Source organism: Leptonychotes weddellii, chromosome 3, assembly GCF_054177405.1.
Source record: "Leptonychotes weddellii isolate Sample4059 chromosome 3, ASM5417740v2, whole genome shotgun sequence".
In the NCBI taxonomy this organism is placed as follows: domain Eukaryota; kingdom Metazoa; phylum Chordata; class Mammalia; order Carnivora; family Phocidae; genus Leptonychotes; species Leptonychotes weddellii.
In genome coordinates this window covers 160,790,322-160,807,695 of record NC_138371.1, presented here as the reverse complement: position 1 = coordinate 160,807,695, position 17,374 = coordinate 160,790,322, and the positions used below count along the sequence as shown (strand labels likewise).

The window sequence follows — 17,374 nt, the reverse complement described above, 5'->3', positions numbered from 1 at the left end:
ATTGAAAATAATCCTAAATATACTTTAAAATAATGTCTTATTTCATCTAAAATATATATTACACTTTACATGTATAATATAGGTCGCTTATCTAATCTGAATGGTACAACATTTTACCAAAAATTCAGAATCCAACAGTTTATCCATGTTCAACAGATTTATGGTTACTTTAAAAATAATAAAATTTATATAAGTTAAAAAAAAAAAAGTATCTGTTGAATGAATGAATACATGAGCCAATATTGCATGAAGCACATTTAACAGAGTCAGTGTAACACAATTACCTCACCTCACAATGAGTAAGAAAGGAGAAAAAGAAAGAGGAGAAAAGCCAAGGACAAAAAGAAGAAAATTAGAGGCATGGAGTACAGACCACTAATGTTACCAACAATTTCCCTGACTGCCATTCCATGACAGTAACTCCCCTATTTTCAACTACAGACAATAACTGGCTATTTTCTTTAAAAACATCTCTGGGTATTGATGCTCCTTAAGGGTAGCTACATCTGAGGCAAATCACAATGTTCCTTTTAAGTGCTCAAGAAGATTATCCTAGAAGTCAAAAGGAATTTGACTTCTTATTCTCTAGATCTTTGAGAACACGAAGAATAATTTAGTGAGGAAGCTTCTCTTTACGTATCTACCCAGGATGTATTCTAGAACATTTGTATGACCCTACACATTCTTCTATTGGAATCTTTATTTCTAAATGTCCAAAAAACATCAGCTTATTCAGAATTTATCCTAGCTGCACTTCCCCAATATTCCCTGCTCTTCAATGCACTTCAGTGCTTAGCTGCAAAATTTATGTGTAGGTATTTAATGAAACCAATCTTTATAACTCTCCTGCAATGGATTTTCCTCACAATTTTTTATGCTGGTAATTTAATTAGCTGAAATCATTTCTGTGATTTAAAACTTACCTAGAATTTCTTTCCATTTTTCTCATCAGCAAATTTTAAGCTTAAGTTAATAAACATAGGGAATGAAAAGGAATCTTTCTCTTGAATATCAAGAACATAAAGAACATGTAAATATTCCTTGCCAACATTTCCCACTTAAAGGTATCATCCAACATTACCTTACCCTTGCTAGGAGATGAGCAAAGGGATATTTAGAAAATTCTTTTTTTTTGAGGAAGGATTTAAGCTGTTCAACTATTCTATAACTGAAAGCAAAATTCTTGGTTGTTTCTCTAATTACTTAATCTCATTATTTTAGGAACTATTGGCAGCATTTTATTTCATTAGTTAGACCCTACACCAAATTGTCATGGTCCATGGGCAATGTATGAGATTAATAAAAGCTACATGCATTTATTTTTCCACTGCTCAAAAATTGGAGGTATAAAAAAAGCAACTGAACTAAAAAGACAATCCATTTGAATATTCTTCAGTTTTATGTAATATTCAATAGCATTATGAGGGTATCCTATCCCATATTTTAGAGAACTAAGGAAACTGGCTCAGAAAAATTAGAACTTAGGTTCTGTAAACTCCAGGGGTATATAAGATTATCAATAATGACAATTCAACATGTATATTTTGACTTTTTCATTTACTCCTGTTTCCTTTGAAAAAGTTATTAGTACATATGTAAGAAATCAAAATGTACCTATTGATATAGAAACCAGTCACTCATTTTTGTCCATCCAGTTATTTTAAGTTCTTAATAGATTTCTGATATAGACCAATAAAACATTTTAAGACACACTCAGTGGAAAATACTATACATTAGAGATACAACAGTAAGATGATGTATTAATTACTCATTCTCAGGTAATTCTCAGCCTAGTGTTACAGACACATTTACTTACTGTATAAGTAGTGGGGTAAATGGTAAATTACATGGAGGTAGTCTGGGCTATAATGAAGCTCACTGTCTATCTCAATGCTTCTCAGTGGAGAAGATACCATACCCTAGGGTGCATTTTGGAAATTTGCAGGGGCCATTTCTACCTTGTAGTCAAAGTACTCTTAAGCATTTAATATTGAAAATCTTAGTTTATAAGTAAAATGTAAAATAGTTTTATTTTATTTCCCTGTATATTACAGATGGGGAGAAACATTGATATTTAAAAATAAGATAGGTAGGTCACATAACTAAGGATTCCATGTTAAGATAATAACAGGGCATTACAAAATGTTTATTATAAGAGGCGGACATATGGTCTAGGAGTGAGAAGCACAAATCTAGAGAGATAGACATGTGAACATATAAAAATACAGGAGGAAACATACTCAGTGCTAAAACATCATTATATACAAAGTGCCGAAAGGACACAAAATACAGAGTAACTACCTGAGGAATTAAGAAATGCACTGTAAGGAAGACACACTGAAACTGGGCTTCAAAAGGCAAATGGGGGTTTCCGGCTAGAGGAGTACAAAAACCAGCCTCAGGTGAGGGAAGAACAACAAAGGTACCACGTTGTAAAAGGAAAAACAGAAGAGCAAACAACTGAGCCAGAGGATGAAGTTAATATGTTAGCCTGGAGCTGGTGCCTGTATTTCATACTAAGGAGTGCCATGCTTATCAAGTAGGCAGTAGGAAGTCATCAAATTGCAGAAAAATTTCTCTGGCCATTTCTGATTTCAAAAATATACAATTACGTTCAATCCTTTGCCTAGAGAAATAATTATAAGAGTCGTGGTATTTATATTTTGCTTACTATATTATTTCAAAGGCTTAGTTATTCTGCTACAGGCTTTTAAAATACCTTAAAATGTTCAAAGCAAGACCATGATTTTTTAATGCAAATAAAAAGGAAATCAGACAAGGAATGTTGAGTTTAAATTTACAAGGTTATTTCAAAAATGTACCTTTGAAAATGTTACTCCACATGAAAATGCAACCAATTGACTTGAATTAAAATACACATTTGTTTGATTAACTTTTCAGTTTTACCTTGTTGCTTCCTTTATAGCAAAACGTGCTCCTTTTGAAATACAGACTTCATTCTGGAAGTTTCCAGCGGAAATGGTTTATTAAAAATTCTATTTTAGATAGCATAGATGTTTTATTTATCTCCTATTTTGGATAAGAGTATGGGGTGAGGACCCAACAGAGGATTTAAAATCAGTTTCTTAACAAGGAGATACACATGTGGAAATTGATTTACATCAAACCAAACTGAAGCCAAGGAGCTGCAGTAATAACAAAAGAACCTCTTTTTGCTTCACAGCATTTTATCCTAGAGCTGCTACTAGAACACTGCTGCTCACAAAGGGAGCTCTGAGGCAGATGGATTCCTTTTTGTTTTATCACTGTTTTCTCAAACCAGACCAATGAACTCTCCACCCCTGACCCTTTACACCAGGCTGACCCTCCCACAAACTAATCTCTGTAGGGCTCATAAAAGCGAGCTGTAAACTCCAACGGTTGTACAGTCTAGGGTATAGCTCAGGACCCTCCCTACTTTCGTGCCCCTTTCCTGACACTAAACACATCCACATTCTTTTCTCATCCACCTTGACCAGGACACAGAGCTTCACACCCTCTGTGATGTGGGTCATCACAAGTTTCTGCCTGACTTCTTGAACTTTTCATATAGATTTTGGCTAAGGAAGTCATGGGAGATTAGTTTTAGAGCTTCGATGTATCTACAGCCCATCCCAACCCTAAACAGAGAGTGTCTTTCCGCACTGCAGAGCTACTGGGAAACACTCAGTGGTCTTTCCTGCACTCGTAGCCTGTTCTAAGGTCTGTGTGTATGTGTGTGTGTGTGTGTGTGTGTCTCTGTAAATATATATCTGTACAACTCTCTAGGCTAGTAAAAAGGATTAAGCTTATTTGAAGGCTACATTTTAAAACAGAAATTATTTAGGTAGGAAAGAGCAAGGCAAAGAAATTAATAAAAGACAGCCTTCTGAAAATGTTAAATTAAAATTATTCATATTCTTAATGATTGTTCACACATTCAGCTATTCATTTTCTATGTATTTATAAAACGAAGCTGAAATAGCTGCTGTGCACATGGGAATGTCTGGAAATGCCTAACGTAAGCACAGCTTGAACAGTATTTTACCTATACAAATACATACCCTCCATTCTATTGAGTGTGTTCCCATGGAAAGATGGGCAGAGGAAAAAAAAGAAGTAAATGCAGGAGAGAAATAAAAAGGTAGTTCAAACAGAAAACGAAAACTGATATAGAAGTAAGTTTTCATATGGAGAGTTGCTGGCCATAAAATACAAACCGAAATTACATAGCAGCTAGATCTGCAAGTGAAGATGTTTAACCAACATTTATAAAGTTCTCAAATGTTCTCCTGTTTTGCCAAAGCTTGTCTATATTGCTACACCCTAATGGCCCAGAAGATGACCATATGAAGCACAAACAAAGCAAAACAAAGGGCCTGACAAGAGCTCAATAACAGTGATATTTGTCCTTACAGACCAAGGCAGTATTTGAGCAGAATTAACCTATTTGATTTCATTATGTGAATTTTAACTTCCACCAGGAAGTTGGAAAAACCCAATCCTGAATGTGTTTTTAAAATTAATTTCCTATGTCTATTACTGTACTCACTCACTTTTTTTGATTGCATGCTTTATACTGTGACTATTACAAATTTAAAAGATTGTTGGGTTACATGAGTCCAGTGAAAGCAGCTCAAAATATCTTGACACCATGACTTCCATAGCTCTAGGGCTCACAATAACAACAACCAAGGCAGAGACTAATGTTCCATGGAGGGCCTCTGTTCTCGCCCCTTCTCCACATGCATAGACAGTATCTGCAGACAGGCCCAGGAAAGCACCGTCTTGTCCTCACCAAAAAAATGCCAAATGCATCATCTACTCCTTAAATAACCAGGGCTGGAGTCCACTGTACTATGAGGTAGCCTACTGCCTACTACGTATCCATAATGGACAAACCAGTGTTGGCGCTTATTATTTTTACTGTTCTCATTTCACTCTCAGGAATGAATAAGGAAGATCCCTGGATTCATCCATTATATTTTGCTTTAGGGAGTTTGCAAGTAGGGAATGCCCTAGGTCTGCCCTGCTTCCCATTTTATCCAGCTTCTGCTGTCAGTTGTGGGAAAGTTGTAAAATCCATTGGCCAGGCCCAGGAAGCTGTTATAAAGGAGGAGCCGCGAGAAGCAGGCAGAGCTGCCCGGAGCCCCTGCTCACTATCGGCCCCCTTGCATGTTATACAGGCTGTACAGCGAGGCTGGCCATCGGGTCTAAAGCTGCCGTGGGGAAAGGCAGGGGATGAGAAGGAGTCATTCTTCCTTGCAATTTTAAGACAGTGGCAGGAGTACACTAGAGGATTTATGACGACCCACATTCCCCTCTTCCTTGCATACGTTCGTGGGGGTGGGGGACAGTGCACAGGAAGACCCAGATACACTCGGACAGCCCCATACCAGTGTTGAACCATATACACCATCTAATATTTAAGCACAGCTGAGATAAAAAGGAGTTCTCCTTCTGCATTTTGGAAAACATATGTTCTTTAAGCAGTGCTCAATGTGAATGGAATAATCTCTCCCACTCTTGGCTTTGCTTTGTCATTACATTTCTGCACACAAAGAGAGTATCTGGTTCACCTCCCTTAAAGCCATTGTTTTGTTTGCTCTTATGCATTCCAAAAATAGAGTCTAGACTTTTAGTGTCACTTACAGCCGCGTAAGAAGAATAATCAAGAAAATAATAATTTATGAATAATCAATTAGGCCTGATACCATATTAGAGAGGAGCTGTTTTTAATTTACAAAGGCCAGGATACCACCATGGGTATTTCACAGTGACGAGCATGCAGCATTTAAAGGGGCTGACTGACAGACGGACAGACTGCTTGTCAATGACTATACCATCACTGACTGGACTCCACTATATTCCTCAAAGACAGAACAATTAGAGATGAAATCACAAACCAAAGGCATCAGAACATGACACATATCTCAGGACATAAGGCTAATTGTGAATTCACGGGAAGATGGCAATTATCCCTAAACTTACCTTCATTTTAAGCTTAACACACCAACAATACTATGAAAAATGTGATCACCATAGGTACACTAAACTGATGAAGGAGACAGGTAGGAAAACTATGATAGTAATTGTTTAATATTTTAGTTTCATGATCTTTTTTTTCTTAGTTCTATTCAACCTACCTCTAAAATAAAGGAGGACGAGACTAGAAGACATAGAATAATTGAGGGACAGTGACACTAACTCCAAATTTCCAAATAACAGCAAAGGCCACATTAATAATGTTTAAAATACCTTAAAAAATACCTTTAAGCTAAGCCACATCTGAGCTCCCTCTAGCCCCTCCTCCCCCCTCTTCCATGACTTAAGACCTGATCCCTGGGGTCACTCCCACCCCCAAGGCAAAGACAAAACTCTGTTGCAAAAGACAACACCCTGGTCAGACACTGAGAGAGGTCGAATCATGAATGATCTTATTACTCATCGACTTCCCATGGGAATTGTGTTTGAACATGGGGAACATTCTTAATCAGGGCTCCTAATTCTAGTTTGGGTTCTTCCACCAGCTCTGTGATTCTTAGGCTTTCCATTGTTAACAAAGCTGTTGGAATAGATAGATGTTTTCTAAAGTCTTTGCCAGACTAAAGTATTTTATTTATTTCAGAAGTTCCCGATGTTTGCTCCAACCACCAGAAAAATGATAATTATAAAATGTGAGAGAGGTGCTGATTATTGCTACAATGGCATCATATTAAAATATTTAAATGGACAAAATTAACACATACACCTTAAATTCACACAATGCTGTACGTCAAATATATTTACATTTTTTTAAAAAAGCTCCAAATCCTGAGTGTTTTGGTTTTTTTGTTTTTTTGGGTTTTTTTAAAGATTTTATTTATTTATTCATGAGAGACAGAGAGAGAGAGAGAGAGAAGCAGAGGGAGAAGCAGGCTCCCAAGGAGCAAGGAGCCCGATGCGGGACTCGATCCCAGGACCCTGGGATCATGACCTGAGTCGAAGGCAGACGCTTAACCGTCTGAGCCACCCAGGCGCCCTGAGTGTTTATTGAAATCAGGATGGAAACTCTTAAAAAGATTGATTTCAGAATTCTAATGTGGACTCACTGAATCAGAACCTCCTGGTATGACTGCCCCAAATGATCTAAAAGATCCCCAGGTGATTCTGATGATGTCAGTTACTGCACTGGATCCCTAGATTATAAAATCCTTGAGGGCAGCAAGTGTACCCTGTGCAACCTGAAATCTCTGTACAGAGGGCCCTAGAATATTGGAGGCACTCGGTAACTTAACTGCTTGATGGTTACCCATCTGCTAAACAGAACTTGCAGTTTTTGGTTGTTACTGAACTCAGTAGAAAGAGAAAGAAGATATATAATAAAGGCAAAAAAGTATGTTTATTTAATGTCACATATTTATAAATACACAAAACTGGCCTCCGCTGTAACTAAACAGAGATGTAAATCATAAATCATGAATTAACTATGGATTCACATAAACTTTTTTAGTTCATCATATTTTTTGAATGGCTCATTCTTATAGACATTGGTTTTAGCATTTACTTTATTAATCTGACCTACATTATTAGCTTTAGAGTTCACTGTGATGGAGGACATATTAATCAAAGCAAAATGGAGTTTTGAAGAGAGATGCTCTCGTGGATTAAACACACAGGTCATTCTGATTTATTTTCATTAAGTCATTAGTTATTTTTTCTTGATTTGTTTGCTTTTCAGTTGCCAGAGGAATTAAAAGTCAAAATACAAGCTGATGTAAATCTGTCTCTGAATTAGGTCCCTGTTTAGAGTCTAGCAACAATGTCAAACATTCCCTACTAGGAAGCTATTAATTCTGGAAGCAGAGGCTCAGAATGAAGAAAGGAGGTTGTGTATTAGTGTTTATTTCATTATGATGTGAAATGTGCTCCTTTGCATTTAAATGGACAGAAAAGACCAAAGCATTAACTCGGGGTTCATTAAAAGTAAGCATGAGCCTGTCCATTCATTACATTCCCCCCAAAATCTCCTCTGGTGAAAAACAAAATCACTAACACAAACAGCTGGGTATGAGTGACGCCATGCTGCCTGAATACCATTGTTTGATAGGTTTAATGTCACTTCTGTACTATTATATACCATGGAGAGAGATGCTGAGTTGCATCCAGCAGGGTGGGTAACATTCTGTAGCTAATTGCGTATAGCTCCATGACACTACTGAAGGAAGGACGACCCTGTATATGTCTCAGAAGGGAATAGAAAGATATTTTGTTTATAGTCACCCATCTGTCTGGTCACAATAGAATTACATATGAATACAAGCCACTGTTCAGTGTGTCCTTCAAGAATGATTTTCTCATTATAAGCAGTCTATCGGCTACCTCTCTGTACAGGCGACTGGACACCGTTTCTATCTTCTTCACGAATAATACATCTGTTATTCTAAGGCTTCAATCAAAATGAAGTCTTTCTAATAGACTCCATAATCATACAGAAAATATTGCTTTGTAGGATAAAGGTTAAATTCAAATTAAAAAAAAAAAAAGGCTGCAGGAAAGCAAAATAAAAAATCAAATGTCTACATTTAAATTCTTCTGTGCCTGTTTTGTTCTATGGCTAAAATAACAGAATGCACACTAACCTGCATTGGAAAGGGTCTAAGACAGTATCTACCCCATAATGCTCACTTTGTAGCTGAGTAAGTGAGGTTCAGAGGTTAAATGGCTTGCCTAAAGTTCAAAGAGTGAATGACAGAACCTAGGTCTCCTGAAACCCAGGGTCTAGGTATCAATAAGCAAGCAGATTCAGTTGAAAAACTGTTCAATGCATTTCTTCTCACTGACACTACTGAAATATTAATAGAGCCTCAGAGACCCAGAGAGAATGACATAAAAGCAAAAGCAAGTAAACAAATGGTAGATAAGCCATCTCCTACAAAGTAACAGAATCTCTACCTCTCTTAAGGTATCTGAAACTCTCTACCTTGTTACTATAAATCTTTCTTTACAAATTGTATCTATTCAACACCTATTCAACACCAGTGCCTATATCCAAATCATCACTTGTCTACTATGAAGTCTCCTGTGTTTAGTAGGCATTTGTTATACATATAAATTGAAAGGATGAAAGAACCAATGAATTAATGAAAGTAAAATCCATCAGATTTAAGCTAGTATCAAAGTAAATCTCTATTTCCATCAAGCCAGAAATAGGCTAACAAATAACCCAATGAATATTTTACTAATGTGAAACTGAAGTAGCCCAAAGTCCCACAGTTAAACTTGGCTACTTGGAGAATATAGTAGGGGGAATAGGGATATTTCATTACAGGCTCTGGTCTAATAGAGATAAGAATAAATATGAATTCTTAATGACATTAGATTTATCCACATCTCTGTTCTTGAGGGTCTTTTTGCCTATGGACAGAAGTACTCCACCAGCTCTTGGTTTCCCTTATGGACTTATTACTAAGTGATAACATTGCCTTCCATTTTGCTCTGTCTATACACATTAGCGTCCCAGTTTCCCTCATAGACTTATTGCTACCAGATATTCAATTATACTGTTACGTGTTTATTTGCTCATTGTATAAAATATAAACTCTGTGAAAGCAAAGAGTTATCTTGTTCATCTTGTGTACTCAGTTCCTAATACCTTACACATGAGTTGAATGAATAAATCAGACTGAAATGGTTCACTGAGAGGTTGAATTATAAGAAATCCTCTAATTTCAAGTGTTATTTTCCCAACAAACTACTTATTATGCTTATTATACTGATAAGACTCTGTGGAATAACTGGTTTCTATATAATCTAAATTATATTGTTTGATAATAAGAACCAATATTATCTCTTATTATTGCACAAATAGTTTACCCCAAATCGAAGTTAACTAGATTTGGATGATAAAATCCATTAATATAATCCTTCATAATCTCCCTGCTATCAACAGCAGGCTCTATGACGTCCAACCGAAGGCTATTACACCAAGCTTCTTTCTCAACCAAATTTATTCTTAGTCATTACACTCCCTACCAACACAGTCAGATCCATGTTATCTTTGGAATAGGTAATAAAAATGCCAAGAATTATTTTAAATTTCAACCTAGATTTGAAAAACAGAATAAAACATCAGTAATTACCATCCATATAGCTGCAGACTCTGCTTTATCAACATTACAAAAGTAAGAAATTATCGATTATCTGTTAGTGTTCAGCTAAATTACTTATTTTCACAAACCCTCTTTTCAATTTATCAAAGGGAGGATCATTTTGATTGGCAACCTAAACAAGTCAGTACAGTGGGAATAAGTGCTGTCTCTGTAAATGACCATGGGAGTGCAAGATAGTGACCCATCCTGAATTTTTTTTTCCTAAAGGAGGAATTACAACTTAATACCAGCACGTGAATTACTTTGTTAAACAATAACCAAGATTATCCTTCATTATTACATTAAAGATCTGTCCATAATCTATGTGAACCAGATTTGGCTGTTTAAATCCACTTAACATAATCGTTGGTAATTTGCCTGGTGCATGTGACAGGCTTTGTGGACACCCATCGAAAGTTTATTCCAGTCATCCACAAGCCTCATGCTCAATAGCAGAAGCCCTAGCTTTTTAAAGAAGCCATACATGATTTAACTGACCCTAGAACTCTAATACATCTAGATTTCTAATGATTGAACAATCAATCCCCTTAGTATGTTTGATCTTCTATGCTTTTAACTGAAAAATCTGTCATTATTTTCCCTTGCTGAAATACAACTATTCTTAATCAGTGTTTCTAATGAGCTAATATGAGTTCAAATTATAAGATTATTTTATAAGTCTGCCCTATTGAAGGAATAAAAGGGAAATGTTGAGTTGAAAGTGTTTGTTTTATGTTTGACATATACAATGAATAAATAGTGGCAGAACATTCTGCTTTAAACTTACTTCTATATTGGAGGTCTTCTGTGTTTGCACAAATTCTTAACATTTCCAGATAGACCAAAATTTTTATGTTATCCAGAGACCCAAAGGACATGCCAATTCTGGGACTTCAATTAAAATTTTAAAAAGAGTTTTCATTGCAGTATGATGACAACTGTCTAGAATAATGAATGCAACATTGTACCTTGTCTCCTCTAGAATTTAAAGACATCTATCCATAAAGCTCTGGGCACGACTGAAAGGCTGACAGAGAAAGATAGGTTAATGTGTGTCATTTAAGTGAATTTGAAAAGTAGATCCTTGTTGCTTTAGAGGGAATGTCTACTGGCATTTCAAAAAAAGTAATAATACAATAATGACACAATCTGCATAATCACTTGTCAGTTAGCTTGGGTATAGCAGGCCATGAAGAAAACTGATTGTTTGAAATACACTGTCTTGGTAGATACGGATTTAATGATGATAATTTTAAAGCCAAGAATATTAACAAAAAGGTTGACTGAAGCTTTTGAATGTTTCTTTTTATAGTTCTGGTATTTTCATTCCTTCTTGTATAGTACTGACAGTTTTTTCTCAAGTGGCAAAAGCGTTTAAATAGTTGCCTCAAATGTCATTAAAATAATAGCAAATGTGAACAATGAGCATACTTTTAGGTTTCTAATTCTGCTTAAACTAGAATATCCAAACATGATTATCACCAACTAGTATTTTATATATTAATGACTTACATGCTGGAGCTATCAATGCTATTGCAATAAAAATGAGAGACTACAATGGCGAAATGCCATTTTTATTCCTACTTTTGAAAAATAAAACAGAATTCGGGGTGCCTGGGTGGCTCAGTCGTTAAGCGTCTGCCTTCGGCTCAGGTCATGATCCCAGGATCCTGGGATTGAGTCCCGCATCGGGCTCCCTGCTCTGCGGGAGGCCTGCTTCTCCCTCTTCCACTCCCCCTGCTTGTGTTCCCTCTCTCCCTATCTCTCTGTCAAATAAATAAATAAAATCTTAAAAAAAAAAAAGAAAAAGAAAACAGAATTTAAACCACAACGTAAAAATATTCATTTTTTGATGCATGTACATTTAGTATTGCTATATATTCTTGGTGGACTTATTTCATACTATAGATACTCTTGTTTAATTTGGATTCATGTTTACATGATATATCTTTTTCCAACTCATTTTAGTGAGTTTCTTGTAGACAGCATCAAGTTGGATTATGTTTTGAAATTAATTCTAACAATCTCTGTCTTTTAATCAGTATATTTGCACCATTTACATTTAATGTAATTATGGATCTATCAAGGCTTAATCTGTAGTATCAGCGGAGAACACATGAGGAACCTGTACTTCTACCCTTACCCACTAGTAACGATATGCTTCTCCCCTTCTCCCTGGGCTGGCATCAGAGAAGGCTGGTAAAGAGTAAGCACTTCACCACTTCCCACTAGTAAGGAGGCAACCCCTCCCTCCACAGTGCCAGTGGAGGCCATATGGGGACCCAGAACCCCTAGCAAACACCAATCAAAAGAAAGCAGGAGTATATATTTTAATGTCAGATAAAGTAGAGTTTAGAGCAAAGAAAATTACCAAAGACAGAGAAAGACATTACATAATTTTGAAAGGGTCAGTTCATCAACAAGATATAGCAATCTTAAATATGTATACACCAAACAACAGAGCTGCAAAATATGTGAAACAAAAACAGAACAGAAAAGGAAAATAGACAAATTGATAATTGCAGTTGGAAACGCCAAAAACAGTCTCTTGACAGTTAGTAGAACAACTAGGCAGAAATTCAGCAAGGACACAGAAGAACTCAAAACACTATTAAACAAAGGGAATTAATTGACATTAATGAAACACTTCACCAACAATAGTGGAATGCATATTCTTTTCAAGTGCCCACAGAACATTTACCAATATAGCCCATATCCTGGACCAGAAAACAAAAAACAAACCTCAAAAAAATTGAAAGAATTAAAAACGTACAGAATATATTCTCTAACTGCAATGGGATGACAGAAGATATCAATAATAGAAAGATAATAGGAAAAAGTCTCTAAATGCTTGAAAACTAAGCAACACACCTCTATACAATTCTTGAGTCAAAGAAGAACTTTCAAGGGAATCTTTTTTTGGATGCATTAATCTGAATAAAAATCAAAACAGAACATACCAAAATTTGTGACAAACAGCTAAAGCAGTCCTGAGAGGAGAATTTATAGCATTCAAAGATATATTATAAAAAAGGGAAACTTCAGACCAATACTCTAGACTCCCACCTCAAGAATTTATAGGTATAAGGGCACTATAAACTCAAAGTGAACAGAAGAAAGGAAATAATAAAGATAACAGCAGAAATCAATGAAACAGAAAACAGAAATACAAATAGAAACTATCAGTGAGAGATTGAGCAGGATCTCTGGAAAGACCAATAAAATGCACAAACCTTTAGCAAGATTAACAAAGGAAAATTTTTTAGCAGAAATTTTGTTAGAGAAGATACAAATTACCAATATCAGGAATGAAACAGGGCATAGTCACATGGGTATCACTTGATTCTCTTTGTGATATTTAATCCCTAGTACCAGGGAAATTGTTGCACAATTAATACTATTCTTCAAGAAGAGCGGAATTTCTTTCTGATAGCAGTTTGGGGTGTTTTTTTTTTTAAGATTTATTTATTTATTTGACAGAGAGAAAGCACAAGCAGGGGGTAGCAGCAGGTAGAAGGTGAGGGAGAAGCAGGCTCCCCACCGAGCAGGGAGCCCGACGTGGGGCTCCATCCCAGGATGCCAGGATCATGACCTGAGCCGAAGGCAGACGCTTCACTGACTGAGCCACCCAGGAGCCCCTCTGATAGCAGTTTTAAAAGTTTAAGCTCCTACAGGAGGAATTCTGAATGTGCAGTTCTTTTTTACTTAGATTTCATTACTGCAACCTCAACCAAGCAATGAAATGCTTTTTGGTGATGATGAAATTTTAAGGTTGAAAATGCAAAAAATGGATAAGCTCCCTGGGGGCTGGGACATTGTTTCTTTTGTAATCACCAGCACATTCCCAGCATCAAGAATAGTGTCCACTGTATCTTAGAGACAGTCAATATTTGCTAAATGAATAACTGAAGGAATTAAAAATTGGAAGAGGTACAAACAGTATAAATTTAAAAACAGAGAAGTTTAGATAAATGTTTGATTTACTTGATTTTAGTAAAAAGAAATCCATAAATCAGAGCAAAAGTCATTGGAAGGGCAGAAAAGTTGGGGATGAAATTTGGCTTAAGAATAAATATGACCAATTCTTGCTCAAACTTGTCAGTGTCCCTGCTGTATTCCAAACCCACTCAAATACACAGATTACAGGTCACTGGCAATCTGCTCTATTCTAAGGAAACTCTTTCCCCTAACATTTCCCCCCAAAAAAGTATTACAGAAATTACTGAAAATAACTGTAAATAAACTAACCTTAGTGAAAACTGGAATGCAATATTGAATAAAAAGACTGGAGAAATAAATGCAGATGGCTTTTTTTTTTTTTAGAAAGTTAAGTGATTTAATACAGTGATAATTTCTAAAAAGGAAATTGAGCTTCAATGAAGCATGCTTGTCCTCTTCTACATTATCCGCAACAGTGCATGTAATTTGCACACATTTAATTAACTAATAAAACCCCTATCAGTAACATCAGGTTTGGAAATGTCATTGTTGATGACATGCTGCTCCATCAGGAATAGCTGATTGTTTTTTGTTTTGTTACCACTAAACTACAATGTATCCAACGGTGCTCTCTAGCCCTTCTTACTTGCTTTCAAACATTTCTTGATTTATTTAAAATTTTTTGGGGGGTTTCCACATAGGATAGAATTTACAGAATTCTATAAATACAATGCCCTCACTACATCATGAATCAAAGGGAACGTGAAGCATATAAAGGAAGCACAATTACAAAGGGATTCACCCAGCCACACAGATAGTGTCCTGCTGCAGACAAATCAGGTTCCAGTTGGACCAGAGATATATAGCATATCTCTCATTCCACCACTTAGCTTGTTTTTATCCTTGTCCCCTGATAAAGAACGCTTGTAAAATAATGTCATTAAACTAAAATCTTGAAGACGGAAAATAAAGTATAAACAATATTTTTCTACCTATATTTTACACAACATAGTAAGTATTATATACGGAATTCCATTTTTCCCCAGAACTGAAGGAGCCGGGGGAAGAGCCATTTGTTCTCTATGATGTCACACGGATTAGTGTCAGCTTTGTCCAGAAAGAAATATTAGTTGGAATCTGCTAAGTGAAGAGGTGGAAGGCACTGTCATTCATAGTCACCTGTTCGTTAACAGAGATCACTATCCCACTGCTAACTCAGAGGCACAATAATTATTCTCTTAAGGTAATTAGGTTAAAAGTTCCTCTAAAATTTAGGGTCGGGGCACCTGGATGGCTCAGTCAATTAAGCGTTCAACTCTTAATTTCGGCTCAGGTCATGATCTCAGGGTAGTGAGATCAAGCTCTGCGTGGGGCTCCACACCCAGCGGAGAGTCTCCTTGAGACTCTTTCCCTCTGCCCCTCCCCACTGTTCGTACTCTCTCTCTCTCTCAAATAAATAAAACTTTAAAAAATAATAGAATAATAAAATAAAATTCAGGGTCTGTGCTTCATTAAAACACATGTACATGATGAGAGCATTTACACTAACAAATATGACATTTCTCTGAATCAGCATACGTGTATAAAGTATTATCGTTGTTGGTTTTTACAGGCAAAACACTTGACTACCAGCATTGAAGCAGTGAGAATAGGTTTGGAAATGAGGGACTGAGGATCAGAGGGTGGATCTACAAAACCAGGTCAACAGAACTAGACACATGACCAGACATATTAAAGAATGATCCAAGAGAATTCTGTTGCCAGCAACAGAGATTACAAAATCCCCAGCACTTATTTCAGGATAGGTGGCAGGAAAGGGTGTCAGGGAGGGTGGAAGAGAAATCACAAGTTCCCCCTCAGAGGCATGAACTTGCAGGTGATTACAGGAGTTCCTAATGAAGATGAGCTACAGGAAGTCACACATGCTGGTTCACCACTGAACAGAAAAGCCAGAAACTTGAGTTCAACATAGGGTGCTTGTCACTGACGTCTCTATACAGCGTATGTATACATCAGTGTATGTATATGTCATCTCTATGTATTCTATGTACTGACACACACACATGTAGAGATAACATCAGTATTGATATACAGACATAGATAGGGATAATACACACACACTTGTGTGCCTAACCCCACTACAAGGAGGACTGAGATATATGAAGTTGTTTTACATTTCAGAGGTAGTTCATATATGTCAAACAAGATTCACTTAATTCATAGTGTTTACTATCCCATCACTTGCTAATGGAATAAAGAAGGGAAAGAAATGCTACTAAATGTGATACCACTGCAAATGTGTAGAACCAATAATTAACCCTAAACAGCAGTTTTATTAATATATTGCCTTCATGAAAAGTGGAAACATTAAAATTGTCTTAGTGTTTTGAAAATTATTAACTTACCATGCATCATGGTGATTTTCTTATTAGCTGCTCTAGCTGTAGGACATAAATTCTCCATGAACTTTACTTTTCAGCTCTAATTCCTGCACATAGTGATTAAACCAAAAATCGGTTTTTTTTTTCTTCATTCAACAAGAATTATCTATTTGGCAATTTTATTAGTGATATTTACTAAGGCACAAAACCCACTGACTTCATTTAGTACTTATGAAATGTCTCCGTAGAGATGCTAATAAATTTTGCAACCGTTTAGGAAACAGCTACTCATCAGTATAACTTTGATTTCTAACTGTCCTGACCTCTCTTTTCACCTAAAAATGAATACATGCACTATTAGGCAGAAGTCAGTGGGGCGAGGGAATCTTGGAAACTCACATTTGTACTTGCTAAGTAACACATTTATTAAAAGAGATGCAGGGCGCTTAAAATTTTAATAGCCACTTGAGTACTCCCTTGAGAAATATTTATTTAGGACAAAATGTACCACAGTCGCTTCCTGAAGATTAGTAAAGCAAGGCAGAACATTAGAAAATCCTTTCTCCCATGTAAGACTGCAAACCCCTCTTTAATGATAAAGTTACTTCCAAATTCCTGTTACCTCTCAGTTCAATCAATACAATTCCTCCTGTATTTATTTGGGATTTATTACATGCCTAACAGTATTCCAGGATGAACTTCATCATGTACTTGTTTTTTTTTTTTCAATAAAAGTCACTAAGACAATATTTAATATATTTTGGCACCCCTTGAGGTTATTTGGTTCTGATGTAGCAGGAAATGCTTCCTTCTAACCTTTTGCTCTCCCCTTGGTTGGGTTCACAGCCCTTAATGATCAGAGAGAGTCAATCACAGCTAATGTCTTTCTGGGCAACAACACCATAAGTATATAGAAAAATGGATCCACCACTTGGAAACCTAAAA

The 17,374-nt window shown here is 36.3% G+C and overlaps 1 protein-coding gene across 1 annotated transcript in view; it reads right to left on the bottom strand.

The window, feature by feature from the left end:
- GPC6 (glypican 6) overlaps nucleotides 1-17,374 on the bottom strand; it is a 1,026,790-nt gene that overhangs the window by 891,893 nt on the left and 117,523 nt on the right. The window lies entirely within an intron of this gene.